Source organism: Tachypleus tridentatus, chromosome 13 (genome assembly GCF_004210375.1).
Source record: "Tachypleus tridentatus isolate NWPU-2018 chromosome 13, ASM421037v1, whole genome shotgun sequence".
In the NCBI taxonomy this organism is placed as follows: domain Eukaryota; kingdom Metazoa; phylum Arthropoda; class Merostomata; order Xiphosura; family Limulidae; genus Tachypleus; species Tachypleus tridentatus.
In genome coordinates, this window is record NC_134837.1 from 113,595,134 (window position 1) to 113,612,551 (window position 17,418).

Here is a 17,418-nt window from a genome sequence, read left to right on the forward strand (position 1 = left end):
ACAAACACAAATAGTTCAGTAACTTTGTAGTTCATCAGGAGACCAGTTAAAATGTTTTTGCAGAAGTATTTATTCAAGGACTACTTTCAAATTATGTTAACTTTATAAATTCTGTTGTAATTTTTATTAAATGTTATTTCTTTATACATTTTGAGAAAAACAAATACTTGCTCAAATTTTATCATTATTCATACAACATGAAAATGGAGATTTAATATTATTAGAAATAGTAGCTCATTGATAGCTTAGTTATATATTAGCTTTCTTTTTTTTATTGTGATTACCATTAGGATAAAGTTTATGACAACTGCCAAAATTATTACTTCAGTTCTAAATGGCACATTTTAAATTAAGTCATTTTCAATCATTCTGTTAAAATGTTTGAAGTTATTTTTATCAGAATTATTTTTGTACCTCTAGTATAACAATAAATTATAAATTTAAATTAAGCATATAATTTTAAGAAAGTCGTACATGTATGTGTGATGTTTTACACCTTGGACATTCTGAACCTGTTACGATTGCTTTGTGAGAATACACTTTGAAACATTTAATATGGATGAAGCAGAAAACCTTGGTTAGCAAATATGTCAATTTCTATATCTCCGTGGATCATTTGTGTATTTTAATTTACAGTTGCTGAAGATCTGAAGAAGTAAGCTTCAGCATCTCCAACTCTTTTAACCTGTGTTAATAATAATTGTAGAGAAGAATTCCCTCATGTTTTTGTCATGGAAACACCGAGTAGTAAAGACCAGGAATGTATGGAAACTGATGTTGGAGATATTACAAACCTGAATGCAACAGTTCTGTCTCGTGATAATCAAAGTATTCTGGCTTTAGGTAGGTTGTTTAATTGGAAAGCACTCATGAAATATGCTTTAGAAATTATTATTTGATTGTATATATATTGAAGTAACTCAATAGTTTCATTACAGTTAGTTTTCCTGCAGATATCTCTCCTTTTTTACTAATATTTCCTGAATTTTCAGTATTAATCTTGTCCATCCCTTTTGAAAATTTTTGTGATAATTAATCCAAAATTGCATACAAAATAAAGTTATAAATGTCATAATATGGTCTCAAGTTTATTTGTCTGGATAGAATAACTTATAAAATTCCAAATTACTAACTGTAAGGTTTGATTTGGCTTCCTCCATCAAATTTGTAATGTTTAACTATTTCCTGCATTCACTGATACAATTTGTCAGTATACAAAACAAAGCTACAAACCTGTAAGCTACTATATGTTTACATTTAACCTTGTATTAAAAAAGATTTAAAAGTCACAGTATTTGAAGCAAATGCTTTATACACTAGATAATGATGGTCAGTTTATGATTTACATTACAATAATGACCACATTTAAACATGTTATTTTACTGAATGGCTCTTTTTTAACATAAATACCCAAAATATTTAAATGTGCAAGATAAATATTTAGGTGAAAAGTATCTAATGCTAGTAAACTAATAGAGAAATAATTTTTTATTTGAATTTATATTGTCTGTAATGCATATGATGGCAATATATTTATACTTAATTTACATACATGTGTTAAAATGAGTGACTGCTAGTTTGCTCCATGTTTGAGGGTCAGCACGTTTGTTGGTAATCTGAACTCAGACACTTCTAATCTCACATAATGAAAACTTTCTGGTAATTTAATACTATGAACCTATGATATTTTTGCACTTTGGGTCTACTTGCTGTGTACTTTTGGGTAAATGAAAATATGATTTTATAATGTTTTTCACACATTATTAAACAAAATTGATTTACAGTGGTTTTTTTTTTTTTTCTGTTAAAAGCAAAACTACAAAATGAGCTATACGTGCTCAACCAACTATGGATATCAAAATCTTATGTTTGCCACTGAGTTGTCAGAGGATGTCAAGACAGTGCTTTAGTGATATTTACTAGAGTAATTGCTATTTATCTGTTGGCTATTGTAGATTTTATAGAAATTAACACTGAATGACAGACAATAACATATGGTACAACTTTATTTTTCATATTTAAATATAAATTTTATATATTGGAAATACAGTCTTTACAAATAAAAGAATGAAGTCATTATTGTTTTAATATTCATTGTGCTTATAACCTTAAAACAACAATTAATTTTTGTTACAGAAAATAATCCTGCTTTTCAGCTCCTTTCATTGGTTACATCCTCTTCAGGAAAATAGAAAGATGGAAAACTTGGTAAAATTGTAAGTAACTATATTTTAAAATCTCTGAAGTTCTTTCTCTAAAGTAATGAATGTAATTTGAATGTACAATATTGTTGTAGGTTAATGGCTTATATATATATTTGGGTTATAGAAATATATGTGAAACACTTAGCAACATGCTCTACTTTATCATGATTTCAAAGAACAAATTTAAATGAATTATCTTAACAACTGAATAGTGTGTTGTTAGGCATTTTTTATCATTCATATTAAAGTGCTATTACAGCTAAAATATTCATCTATGATAGAATACATTATAATTAATGATTATCTTGATCCAAATTGCAGTTCATTAACATTGACAAGGTTCTAACATTCCTTGAAATTATACACAAAACTTTTCTGTCAAACTATTTAAGAAATGTTATCTAAAACATAATCAGATTACACAGAAGAAGATGAAATTTCCTTCTGTTGAGATTAAGCCTTTTCTAACCATAAAGAAGCCCTATGAATTTGTAAAGGAATCTGGAAAAGATATTTTGGTTTACTTGGTAGAAGACAACTGGTTCGTATCTAATTATTTTATAATTCATTTGCATAACAAGTTGCATGCAAAGCATTATATTACTACTTTATGTTGTAACTTTAATTATATGTTGTTAACGAATTGCAAATAATTGTAAGGATATAACAGTGAAATGACATGATTCATGTAATTAGAGTTCATGAACGATATTTTTCAGTGTTTATTAGTTTTAGAGTAGAAATATACAATGGTTTTAATGTACTCTGTCTACTGCAAGAAATGAAACCCCAGATTTTGCCATTACAAGTCAGTAAACATATCACTAACCCTTGGTGTAGTGTTCAGTATAGAAGTGGGGGAACATGTTTTAAAAGTGTTGGTATTGTTTGTATTTATCACATTGCTAATACAATAAAATGCATTTCAGGAATATTAGCTGAAAGTTGTAAAGACATCACAGTCATCTGGTTCCTAGTTTTCAATCAGAAACTGAAGTTTAATGAAATTGAGATTTATCACAAGGTTGATTAACAGCTTAGAATCTGTTTCCATTATTATGAGGTTTATGATGCTGAAGCCTTTCACATTTGGAAGAACTCCATGTGATGGTTTTTGAACACCAGATTAAAGGGTTCAGATCTGATGTAATATGGTGCTCAATGTTGTCTAGAAAGTCTATATGCAGCGATTAATTTTGTAAATGACAATCTGAAACACTTTCCAAGGGGTTTTATTTCCTTTTCTTCAAAGCCTGGATTTATCTCTGCCAACCACTCATTGAATTCTAAGGTACTTAGCTCAGAAATTATGTTTGGAATGGAATTAGTAGTGCCCAAGTTTGATCCAGTTGGTTCATGAAAAGAATCTGTGAAACACTGTTGTCTCATATTGCTCTTGATACTGGTAACAGTTAACTATGATTGACCGAAACAGCTTTGTTGATATCTGTCAGCATTATTGATACAAAATTAATTTCATTAATGGTATTCCAAGATGTTTTACTTTCCATTATTTCTAAAAGTAGTACACTACAGTAAATTAACTTGTCTGCACAGGTTTGGAAAGAGATAGTTGTAGTACTACATTGGTCAAACTGTGATGGATTTTTTATCAATGTCACTACTCATGACTTAATAACATTTTGCGAACTGAAAATATGTAGGATTGAAGAAGCCTTGAACAATACGGTGGCCAATATTTTCCCTGAAAAGTTGGAATAGGGTAACTTGCCAAGGCTGAAGATACACATCAGTTTATTTTTCAGTGATATTTTAAATTGTTAAAGTAAGAACAAGCTTATCTGTTTAATATAATGGATATGAACACAAAACACAGGATGAAAACAATAGCATTCAACTTAGGTATATATTATTCCTTCCTTATCACAAAATGCTGTTCTTTTTTCTATTAATTTCCTTTGACACATTTGCATTCAAGTTGAATGAGGCCTAAAAAATTCCTGTCACTTATGTACACAAAGATATTTCGGGATATATTTGTTTGGAAAGAAACTTCAGCCATAAAGAGTTACCTTGTATAAGACTAGTTGAGTACCATATGTTCATGAAAGGTATATTAAATAAATAGTTGGTCCCTGTTTATAGTCACTGCAACAGCACCATATGGAGGATGACAGCACAGTTTGTTCTGGAAACAATTAATAAAATACCCTTCCAAGAATGGGAGAAGAACCAGTTTATCACAGACTTAGTGAGAGTTACAGTAAGTTTATGACAGATGCAAAATTAGAGGTCAGCTATTTCTATATTTGCAACAGTAACATTTGTTTTACAAAACACAGGAAGTAAGGCCAACACATCTTTTACCAACTAAAACTACTTCCACATGTAGAACTGATGCAATAACAACACTTGCCTTATGAAACGTACAAACAAATGATGAAAACCACTCATACATTGTCAGTAAATATAATTTTAGGAAATGATATCAGCAGAACATGAGAGAAGATTTTTGTTATTTTGAATTCACTGTTATGATTGGGGAATGTAGCAGATTCAACATCTAATGCATATTAAGGTTAGATGTTTCTCAGCTGTAATAAGAACTTTAGTATCGTAGCAAAACTAATTTTCTTTTTCAAATAAACAGTGGAGTTTATGTATTACCACTGCTCAGAAATTGCCAAGATTACACTATTGTGTATAAAAGCAATAAAAGATTCAAAGCTCAAATGTTTTCTGTTTTACATGTTAAACAATATTTGATAGTACTTTCAGATCTAGTGGCACAGCGATAAGTCAAAGGACAAAACCAGACTTCAATATTTGTGGTGAGTACACAAATAGTGTAAGTTCCTGCTTATCTTAAAAAAAGAAGCTATTTATTTTTATTTCAAATAATTGACATGATTTTTATTAAAAAAAACGAGTACTATCTGCACTAGCTGTCCCCAATTTAGTGCTAAAACCCCAGAGGGAAGGCAACTTTGTTATCACCCACAACTAACAATATCACATAGAAAATTTTAAAATAATACACATTGTAAATAATGTTTAAGGAAATAAAATAATTAATAAACTAAGAAAATTACAAACACATCTTAATTTTATATTAATTCTTATGATGAATTCCTTAACCATAATTATGTCAAATAGTATTTAAAATCTGATATCTTTATTTTAACATTATTACTTGAGTAAGACCACACTGGCTGAAGAAACTTTTACTGTCTTTTAATTAAGATTTTCTTCTTAACTTTATTATATTTTGCATTTCAAGTTGTGGTTAGTGAATCCATTCAGTTACAACACCAAAAATAAACATTACCCAAACAAGGATCAAACAAAGATTTGTAAGGTGCAAGGAGTGCATTTTTACAAATTTTGATGATTAATAATTATCACAACAAATGTGTAGTTCAATCTGTGATTGTCTCTATATGATGATTAAAATGTAAAATGGAAATACCACATTATGTTTTAAGAAAAAGTCCAAACTAAATGGATAGGTTAAATAACAACAATATTAATTTCATAACTAAATAAGGAATATAATGAAAAGTGAATGGCATACAAATTTTATTACATGTGGTTTGATTTTTTAAATTTATCAATTAGACTTTTGTTATGGTAATGATATCCTGCAAAGCTGACATTAATATTCCTGTTGAAGGCAAGAAATACTTAAGAATGAAGACACAAGTGAATGCAACAAAATCAGGAAAAAATCAAGGATTTCTTACCTGTCTTAAAATCACAAAATTCTTTACAATAGTTTAAAAATTTTCAATCATGCCAATGAAAAATGGAAAAGTTTTGTCTGTATGCAATGGTACCTTAAGATTCTACAACAAAAAAATTGTTGTGGAGGAAAACAGCAGTACCCAAAGAAAATCCTGAAGGCTTAAAGAAGATGCTCCAATATTGCTTTCTGTTATCATACATTAGGCATAGTTGTTCGTCTTAGATGGTGGGAAATCAATGGAAACTGTCTTCCTAGAATGTTTCTTCAGCTTCGGAATCTGAAAGGGAAGGAATCTGTGAAATTTGTTGACAGTTTTTCTATCTGGGTTTTTCAAGCTTTGTTGGGTGGGCAGATCAAAGATATCCCTTTGTGTAGCTTTGTTCTTATTGATTGACAAACAAGATGAGTGAGTTAAGTGTGTTTTACTGAATATGTGTATTGGTGTTATGTATTTATCTATTTAAGAAAACTAACTATTAAAATTTTGAATTAGAGAACTGTAAACTGTGTTTTAACGTGTTTGTCAAGTTGAAATAAATTAATAACAATATAGGATAGAATAATGTAAACAACACAAAACTGGTTTTGTTCATTAACAGTGCTATTTCATGACATGAGTGAGAGCATAATGCAATCTAAATCACATTAAAATATCTACAAGGCATAAGTTTAAAAACAAAACAGTAACATGAATTCCTCTGGAGCCCAGGTTATTACTAAATCAGTGTCAACCTTTACTTTCAGCAGTGAGAAAAATAAACAATTCGTCCTTGCTCATTGACAATGTAACAAAAGTTTTGAAGTAAATGGCATCACATTTTTTCATTGAACTAACGTTAATGGGTTTAATGTCAACCAAAAAGCAACAAGTATTTTGTTTCAAAACTAAGCTCCCTTTGCAGAGATGCAAACCATTATGATTTTGGTGTATACATTACGTGGGGTACGTGGGGGAATCCATAGTTACGCCATCAGTGCTGTTAGCCAATTAGTGCTCGCATAGATGGGTATTTCTTGTTTTCTAAGCAGCATAGAAACACCAATGTGATCCTTCACAAGATGGAAAAAAAAAAAGGCCTCTTTCACCAGGTTGTCTTGTTTCTGGCAAATCTAAAAGCACTAAAACTATGAAAGGGCTCTGTCTACAATCACTCAGTCATTTGAAATAGTTGGCATCTCTGCCTTTGTATTAAATGTATTTGGACTGTCTCTACATATTTTTAGCTAAATCACTTAAACTTTCTATAAGTGCGAGACATTTGATAAACAAAAGGATATAAGGTAACAATTCAAATCACAAGATGCATTGCAACAACAACAACAAAAAAAAACATTTCTAATCTATTAAAATAATGTTTCTAGGTCAAGAAACATTGCAAGCAATATTATAAATTGTGGTTTGTTATGCAAGAAAATAAAATCAACAGCACAAATAGAGTAAGATAGATAAGAAAATAAAAATAAAATTTGGTTATTTTAATAACATCTTTAGAGTTAATGCATGAATTGATACAAGTGGTTATAAGGGTAGGTTTAATTGTTACTACTGTGGTGCTAGAAATATAAAATAAATGATGACAGCACAAACAGGAATGGACAATTTTAATGTTACTAGAATAACTTGCACATAGATGATGTTGATGACAGAAATTTCTCAAAAATGCAGGTTTACAGGTTGTTGATAAAGAACAAAAGGAGGAGTGGTTTTATACGTGAAATTTAATTTGCATCCTGTTGAAATTGACGATATCAAAAAGTAATAGCAAGGAGATTGAATCCATCTGGGTTATTTGCAGATACTGATTAGATGAGATTCTTCTTTAAATATTCCTTAAAGAAAAGGGTAGCTGCAAATAAAAACCAGACTGAGTCATAAAGAGCAAGAGAAAATTAAAGAAAAGCATAATAAATTTAAGATATTTAAATTGTTATGGTATAAAAAAATAAGGAAACTTAGGGCATCAAAATGAATGTTTTGAAAAAGTTTAGGTAAAAATTAAATATTAATGCTAAGGATCTAGTTACAATAAGGGGTAAAGAAAAAGGTTAAAATGTGGGTGAGACCCTATTGGGATGATAAAGGAAAGTTAGGATCTGCTGATTGCATTACTAAATTTTGAATAGTTTATTTTCACTAAGGAATAATTAAGCAGTATTCCACACCTGAAATAGTAGATAGACGGCAGTAGGGTTTTAAGTATGATAAATGCAATTTTTTGTGTTATCATAATTCCAATTAAGTATAATTTGGATAGGAATAACCTTAATAGTGTCATGAAAGATAAGGATCTTGGTGTAACTAGCTGATCAATCTCTAAAACCATTCAAGCACTGTGCTATTGCTAGTGATAGGGCAAACAGAACTTTAGGTTGTATCTGAAGAAATGTTGAATACTGATCTGAAATTTTTAACTTTATTGTATAGGTCACTAATTATACCACATTTGGAGTTTTGTGTACTTCTGGAAATACACCAACTTGTTCTGATGGCTTCAAAGAATGATTCCTGTAATGGAGGGCTGTCACACAAGGAGAGATTTATTTCCTTAAAAATATTTTGTCTTAGAAAAAGTTAAAGGGGGTCTAATTGAAGTGTTTCAGATTTTAAAAAGAATTGATAATGTTCATGGATCAACATTTTTCACACTTAACAAAATAATTATAGAACTTGGGAGGGGGAAAAGTATAGATTTAGGGAAGATAGAAGCAGTGTTTCAATCAAGATAATTTATATTTCAAATAGAATCGTTGGCTTATTGAATAGGTTGCCTTCAGATGTTGCAGAGGAAGTAAATTTGATTGAGTTTTTTAAACTAAAGCTTGATTGATATGTGAATGAAAAGTGCTAGTTTTAAATTTGTTAATTTTGGCTTAGATAATGAGAAAGCTGAAATGGACCAACACATCCCTTGTTGTACTGAAACACATTACATTATTTTAAAACCTTGTTTCAGTGTTTGTGGCAAGTACAGTGCAGATAGCCCATTGTGTAGCTATATGCTTAACTATAAACACACAAAAACTTCTCTAAATATCTGAATGAGTGTTCATTAGTACTTAATAATGATAAATAAAGAAGTATTTATTGCTTTCTAAAATAATGTTGACATAACTCTATTGATAGACAGGAATGACATATTACACACTATATTATTAGCCTCCTCAAACATAAATTGTTGGTATACACTTTAACTGAAGTTTTAAACAGGTAGAAGTAACTTATGACTACCGTGGAACAAACACTGTGTGTTTATTCTACAAAGACAATGGCCAAATTGTTAGTGTAGAAGCTAGTTTTGTATTACAATAATTATTCATCACTATTTAACATCTTTTAATAAAGTAATTGTTGTGTTGTGTTTTTCTTAACTTATTTTCAATGTCCTAGATGAATAGATCATACTCAAATTTGAATTCTATAATGATTTCATATTATAATGGTGTGGGTTATGTTATATCAAAAGATAATATATTCAAAATAATTATAGAAATAATTGGTATAAAAAGAAAAGTATGACTGACTTGTTCCCAGACTATTATAATAAAAATTAAATGACCCAATGTGTAGTCCTGAACTGAAAGTTTCCACTATTATCATCTGTCACTATACAAAGTCACAGAAGTATCAGAAAATGTACTAAACGAAGTAGCGAGTGCAGTTTTGGTTTCCACGACACAAACAAGTAAAAAAAATAGCAGAATTGTCTACTGAACACTTCTCAATTAGACATGTTGAAGAATAATTTTATATTTCACTAGAAACTGTACGAAAACTGAGGTATGTGAAAAAGTAATAGTGTACAAGTACAAGTTTTATCTCCAAAACAATACAAAGTGGCCTTACTGAATGTTTATCTACTAAAAAATACGACTAATGTGGGATATGCAGAGAGAGATGGCAATCGAGGAATGACTATTAACTTTTTGAATGTCAAACTGTTGTCTCTCCATTGGTTATTCTGGATATGAATAGTAAAGTGGCAGTTGGCTATTCAAATTGTCAACTAATGTTGTTCATTTGTTTGGAAGATTGGTAGCTGGTTGGTTTCTAGTTTTAGACCTAAAGGACAAACTCAACTTGTTTTCAGAACTTCATAAGCATTAATAAAAGGAAGACAGCACAGTGGAAGTACAGAAAAATATACTGGAAAGCCATTATAATTGCATAATATATTATTACTAATCTCATTATATTTTCTAACACAACTGTAATTGTTTCTCAATCATTTTCTCAGAAATAAACCGTAAACCATCCAAACATTATACTGTAGAATATTACACAGATCTATCGAGAGGCATATTATTTTTCAGTTTGTATTGTTACTCTAAGAAATAAACATGTTTTGAGACAGTATGAAACTTATTGGTTTATCTTCACTTGGGGCCAACATGGCCATGTGGTTTGACACTCAACTCATGATCTAAGGGATGAGGGTTCAAATCCCCATTACATGAAATATGTGCACAATTTTATGTGTGAGCATTATAATGTGACAGTAAATCTCACTATTTATCAATAAAAGAGTAGCCCAAGAATTAGTGGAGTGTGGTGATAACTGGCTGCCTTTTATCTAGTATTTACTGTTAAATTATACACAACTAGCACAGATGTGTAGCTTTGCTTGAAATTAGAAAACAACAAAAACATCTCAGTTCTGTTGTCTAAAATAAACTAAAACTATTTATCAATAAACAAATACATAAAACAACACTTAAAGCTTTTTTTTTTAAAACTGGCTTATATTTACTGTATCCAGAACACCAGAAGGTAACCCATTGCCAAGACCAACCATCCTCTATGAAAAATAAAATTGGACTTAACTGAAGATGACTCCTACCCTGCCGAAATTTATAATTTTGTCCCCTAGTTCATGTACTTTAACTGTTAAATATGAAAAAAAATGCATCAAAACTATTAATTCCTATTACAATCTTGAACACTGCCATCAGATTTAATCCAAATTTTTCTCTTTTTTCAAGTGAAAACAATAGGATAGTTTTTATCCCTTCTTATAAGACAACCATCCCAGATACCACACTTATAACCCTCTTCTGAATCCCTTCCAACAATTCAAGGTCTTTCTTGAAGTAATGAGGCCAAGACAGAACAAAATATTCCAAATGCAGCCTAACCATAACCTATACAAAGAAATTGTAACTTCTTTAGACTTGTGTTCAATATTTCTGAAGACATAACCTGAAAATCTCTTTCCTCTATACCACTAGCAACAGCACACTGCTTTAGTTTTAGGGACCAATCAACTATTTCACTAAGAACACTTCTTTTATGACATTGTTAAAGTGATTATCACCCAACTTGTACATACAGATTAAATTCTGGTAAACCATATGCATTATCTTACATTTGTTATAATTTAAGCCAATTTGCCATTTAGTTTTAGAACTCTCTACATGATAAATCCATTTGTAAAGCAGTAGCATTCTCTTCACAGTTAGCAATACATTTTAGTATATCTATAATATTAAAAGTAATTTATTGTGTTCCTTCATTTGTATCTTGTTGTAAATAAAAAGAAGCAAAGATCCCAAGACTGAGCCCTGAGATACTCCACTTCTGATATCTAACCTCTCTTCTTCTCAATTAACTTATTATTTACAGTCAAAGAATTTTTTCCAGCATTTGATGTGTCACCTTTTCAAAGAATGTTAAAAGATTCCTAGGGCAATATTTCCCCCTAGAGTTGACTTTTCAATAAAATTTTAAACTTTGTTAAATTACTTCAGAAAGCATCTTTTTTCAGACTTTCAACAACTTTTTCCACAATTTAAGTGAGATTAATAAGCCTATAACTACTGGTATAACTACTATCACTTCCCTTGAAGATATGAATGATATTAGGTAATTCGGAATTCATTAATCCTTGTTGACTAGTCAAGAACTTACAAAAACAATAGTACCAAATGGCTCAGACATCCAATTCTTCAAAATCCTGAGGGAAATATTATCTTGCCCATGAGCCTTAACTTCTTAATTTTAACAAGCTCAGAATTTATGCAATTATCTTCTTCAACTTCAGTTTTATCTATCAATTGTTCAGATGAAGAACACTGATTAAGTGTTTATTCTGAAACACTAAAAAAAAACAAAAAAAACATAATAACCTATCCAATTCATGATTATCAGATCCATGTCTTCTTTTGTCATTCTCAAGAGACCTATCTCCATCCTAATATGTTTTACTCCTAATGTACTTTTAAATTACTTATTAATAATTCATTTTCAGTTGATTTTTTCACATATATTTTTGGATGTCCTTATTTCCTGTTTGACTAACTTTCTTGATTTTCTACACTACTAACAACTTTAAATTTCTTATGCTTTTCTTGAATTCTTTCTCATATCCTTTCTAAGGCAACCTGTGTTTTTACCTGTGGTTACTCTTTTCTTTCTTTAAGAATTATATATTTGCGTACGGAAAAAAGTTTATAAATTCCCCATTTGCTCAGCTGCTTAATTCAGAACAGATAATTCTTGTTGTTCAAAATGTGTTTTGAAATTTTAACTTAAATACTATTATTTTTTATTTTCATATTCAGTAAAATGCTGAACCTAATACAGCAATGATAACTGGTAACTATGTGTTCCCCAATTTTCACCCTCTGAACCATTTCTATATGAAAAGTTAATAATAAATCTAAAATAGTATTCAGTGATGTCGAGAAAACCCACTTGTAGAGAAAAATATATGTAAAAATGGCTCGTTTGAGTTGAGAAAATATTTTACATAGAGGAGGGAACAACATTTCAACCTTCTTTAGTCATCGTTAGGTTCACAAAGAAAGGAAGGTAACTAACCGGAAGCTGACCACATGTTTGAAAGGGGTTGTGTAACCGAGTGTTGGAATGTACAGGGCAGTGTTAGATGTTTGAATATATTATATAATATAAATATAAAATATTTTCAAACATCTAACACCACTCTTTTGAAATCAGGTTTCTTGTACTGTAAATCTACAGATATAAAGAAATATAACAATTGCAAAAGATGTTATGCATATCAACTGAAAGTTGCACTAAGCCATAATAATGAATGCATCAGTTCTCTTTCTATTGTAAATATAAAATATGAAGAGCTTTAAATACAAAGCACTATTGCAAAACACCTATGATCTCTATAATTAGAGTCATGTCATGCAATGATTTTAATGCATCTTATTGGTAAGGTGGTGTTGTGGATATTGTTATTCATCCGTGATGTAAACTTATTCATCTAAACTCACCTCCTTTCCAATGGTAAGAGACAGTCAAAAAGTTGGAGCTAAGTGACACTGATTTTATCTCTAGTTTGTCACTTCAAAATAAGGGATGGCTAGTCCAAATAGTTCTCAAGTAGATTTTCACTAGATTAAAAAATAACCAACATGTACACAAAAATGTACAGTCTAGTATTTAAGATACATCTAACTTTTGTTTGCTTAAAAAGTAAATGATACTTTTATATGCAAAAACGGCTCGTTTGGGTTGAGAAAATATTTTACATAGAAGAGCGAACAACGTTTTGACCTTCTTCGGTCATCGTCAGGTTCACAAAGGTTGTTCGCTCTTCTATGCAAAATATTTTCTCAACCCAAACGAGCCATTTTTGCATATAAATTTCTCAACAAGTGGGTTTCTCGACATCACTGAGTAAATGATACTCTTGATGTGAATTGAAAAAACATTTTCAACAATTGTAATTTACATACATATGCTATTTTAATAATTTGATCAAGCTGATATTGGGTATAGTTAAACATGATGTAGTCTAATACAATGTATAAAAACATAAATATTTGTGCTACATAAAGAAAGTTTGTAAACTACTAAATTTGAGAATTTTAATTTTACTGATGTTTAAAGTTTCCAAGTTAAGACTCATAAAAGATTATCTACCATTGCACGAGCAAGATAAAAAAGCATCAAATGGAATACGAAATGCCTAAAACTAAAGATAATTAATTATAGAGGTAAATGTAAGAGACAAATCCAGAAAAATTGCAAACAATTATCCTATTTACTGTAAAGAAATTAATAAACAATATAAACAAATTTATACATACAAAAACTGACATTAGCAAAGATGCAACTTTCTACTCTACCCAAGGTACCAAAGTGATAGCATATACATGTATGAACATTTTATTTCTTATTTACATTAAACACCTTCTAATGCATTACAAATTTTATCCTGTTACTACTGTTCAAAAGAGCCAACCAATGAAGACTGCAATAAGATACTTTCATTTCTACTTCAGTATTGAAGAAATTAGTAGGAAAAACATCAAATAGAAATAAACATGTTCTTTATAACATTTATTATATTTACATAACTTGTACTGTTGTTAGTTAGGTCTGTTAAATGATTATTATTTTTACTTTATTTATTGTTACTATAAATTTACACAAATAATGGAATGAATTTCCTCAAAACAATGAAACTGACTTCTTCCTACCAGTAGTGGGCTTATGCCTGATAATGGGTTTAATAATGTCCATATTGTAACCCACACATGAAACAAAGAATAAAGTAAAAAACTACTTTGGGTGTCTCAGTTTATTTATACACCAGTTTGAACCACTGGTCTCAAGTTTCATAGCTGTAAAAATTTTGATAACAACTGTTATAACAGACAAAACCTACTTCTACCACTCAGGGGAAACCCTTGCATCTTAACCAGTCTTAATAATCTAAAAATATAGTTACAATATTATTTTCTAGTGCAACTATTTGCAAAGTCACCTGCTAAATATGTACTAGTCATCCCTAATTATACAACAAAAGACACCTAGTCATCACCACCCACCACCAAGTCTTGAGTTACTCTCTTACCAACAAATAATGAGATTGATCATCACAATACAAGTCCCCTACAGCTGATAGGGAGAGCAAAGTTAAAAGATCTTATGAGATAGGATCTGTAGTTTCATTTAGTTCTATTTCATAACTTTTTGTAATGGTGGATGTTAGGAGTTTTAACATGTAGAAATGTTTGGGTGGTTTAATTTCAAATTCAAGAAAATTAAGAGTAACTGCCTTCCCACAACTGCCCTATGAAAACAAGTGTTCATTATTCAGAACATATTTACACTTTATTTACACCATTTTAAACCCTATTGTTAATATCCATTAAACACTAATGTTATTCCAATACAATGTTAGTGTTTTAAGTTTAAAACTTATAATATATTAAAAATCATGCATCAGATAATTTTCACATTCACATGTTTAAGATATTTATTACATTAACACCACAGGTGTAGGCTGATTACAATTTTGGTAGGTATATTGATTTATTACAAGACCAAGAAATAAATTTTGTTTAAATTTCATGCACATGTAAAATTACATCCACAAATACTTGATTAAAACTTTATATATATAAATATATAAATTAGTTTTTTAGATGACAAATCTACACAATAAACAAAAGTATATTATACAAAATTGAAACTTTACTTGCGTCAAGTAGAAATATTAACACTAACTAAAAGACTTCTCTTTGACTTCTCAAAGTAAAATTGCCAACCTGGTATGTGGTGAAGTAAAATGGTAAGCAGACAATACAGGAGAGAACAGTTAGTATTATGTACAATAATTTAGGTATAGTTGACTGGTATGCTGTAACATAATGAAGGGTATTAATAATACATTGTGTTATAATAATCCATAAATGGCTAAATGATTGTTACTATACCACAACTGCTGCAACCTAATGGCAGACACTAGAAAAACACAGTACCATGACAATGAAAAAAAAGGGTAATGTGATTGTTACCCTGCTAATATGGTATACTCTTATATAGTGGGAGATACTAAAAACAAACAAACAGTACTACAACCATGAAAATGTGGCTAAATGATTGTCACTGTGCTGTACCTTGATGTTGCTATAAGGTGACTGTTTTGTGGTGCTAAATAACTTGACAAAGTTGTTTACCAAACTAATGCAGAAGAGCATATGATGTTACTACTATAGAATAATTCAGTTTGTTTGTAACATATACAAGACAAATATGTCTGTAGTAATATTACACAGCAGTATAATTTGTTTATCATTGTATATACAGACTTTTCATCCTCTACTTACATCAGACAGTTATAGCTGGCAGCTGATTTTTACTCAATATTAAACACATTTACGTGCTGCGTATCTGAAAGCCAGTGTTCAGTTTATTTTGAAATAAATCTCACACATCTCATGCTTGTAAGAAATGTTTGGTAGGATAGTCTACAAATGGGAAAAGAACTTTTAAAGATTTTTAAAAATGGGAATAATGTTTGACATGTTTCTCTAATAATTTGACACTGAAAGAAGTTAGTTGTGCTTAACTTTTATGAAACATTTAAAATTGTGCCTTTCACTTGTCATATAAGTATGCTACTGGTTGAATTGTAATTGACTAATTAGATAAAATAATTATTAGCTATGTTGTACTGTGCATTTTAGGCTCATAATGAATGATACATCATCAGGTTATTATGGGGTATAATTTTCAACAGTTTTTGTACTTTACATTAAATAAACCCACTATCTGGGAGATGGTGTAGTTAAATACTTTTCCTTTGCAAAGAGGTTTTAGTGGAATAGTCCATTGCAGTTAATAATAAGCTAATATAATTTACTTTGTTTGTGTGAATAATACATACTTCATGAACGATATGTTAAGATCCATTTCTTTTCATAATTACAGTCATTAAGTGTTGCTTTATTTTAATATCATTCATGCTTTTTCATTTATAAATTTGACTGCTCATGGGAGAGATGTAATTAAACATTAAGGGTTTTTTTTTCTCTCTAGCACTATACTGTTTCTGCTTCTGTTTGTTTAATTTGTTTGTTACATGAAATACCAATTTTGAAGGTCCCAAACTTGTAGATGTTTACAGCACTAGAACTACAAGTATACATTTGTTAATGAAGAAGAATTTTTGTAACATTACTCCTGTTACTGATTGTAAACAGAAGACTTAATACTCGTGATTTACATATTAATTTATGTTAGCACAAGTATAGTACTATGTCATGTTGTTGTTTTTTTAATTCATGGAATACCTATTGTGAATCATATTAGATACTCAAGAGATTCAGACAAATAAAAAGGGTACAGAGCAATATAAAATTCTAACAAAAGATAGCCATGTTTAGATAGTGAGTAAAAAACTTTCATGTTTTGTTTTTATTATTTGTTGTGAAAAAAAGTCAGAGTGGGCTTTTAACTAATATAAAACAATTTGTTAATGATAGTGCAAGTTCCCTTGCACAGGCCTTCAACAGTTACAGAGATTAGTGATAAGGGTTAACATTTTCTGTGACCATCAGTTGTCTTAAGGGTTCAAAATATTTGTAAGCTAATAACCATCATGAAGGGTGGAAACTTCTGTAAGGTATCAGCCTCTGTGTTTCTTAAATGTTTTAACAAAAACTCTTAGTTGTTTACAATTCATTTTGTGAGGTTGGACTTCAATGGTCACATCATGATTCAAACTGCTTACTCTTGAATGTTCA

General features: G+C 29.9%; 2 long non-coding RNA genes across 7 annotated transcripts in view; one reads left to right on the top strand and one right to left on the bottom strand.

Annotated features, from left to right (window-relative positions):
- Positions 1 to 231: 231 nt before the first annotated feature.
- LOC143239951 (uncharacterized) overlaps positions 232 to 17,418 on the top strand; it is a 32,163-nt gene continuing 14,976 nt past the window's right edge. Inside the window, exons 1-3 of one of the 6 annotated variants that reach the window (XR_013021467.1) lie at positions 236 to 843; positions 2,137 to 2,216; positions 2,621 to 4,191. This is a non-coding gene — a long non-coding RNA (uncharacterized LOC143239951). Of the gene's footprint in view, positions 844 to 2,136; positions 4,997 to 5,838; positions 6,035 to 17,418 lie in introns of those variants that run through there. The other 5 variants (XR_013021471.1, XR_013021468.1, XR_013021466.1 and 2 more) reach the window with 5 other exon arrangements.
- On the bottom strand, positions 1,989 to 15,627 carry LOC143239953 (uncharacterized). The gene is made up of 2 exons (XR_013021473.1): positions 13,153 to 15,627; positions 1,989 to 6,187 (listed from the first exon to the last, which is right to left on the bottom strand). It is a non-coding gene; the product is annotated as an uncharacterized LOC143239953 (long non-coding RNA).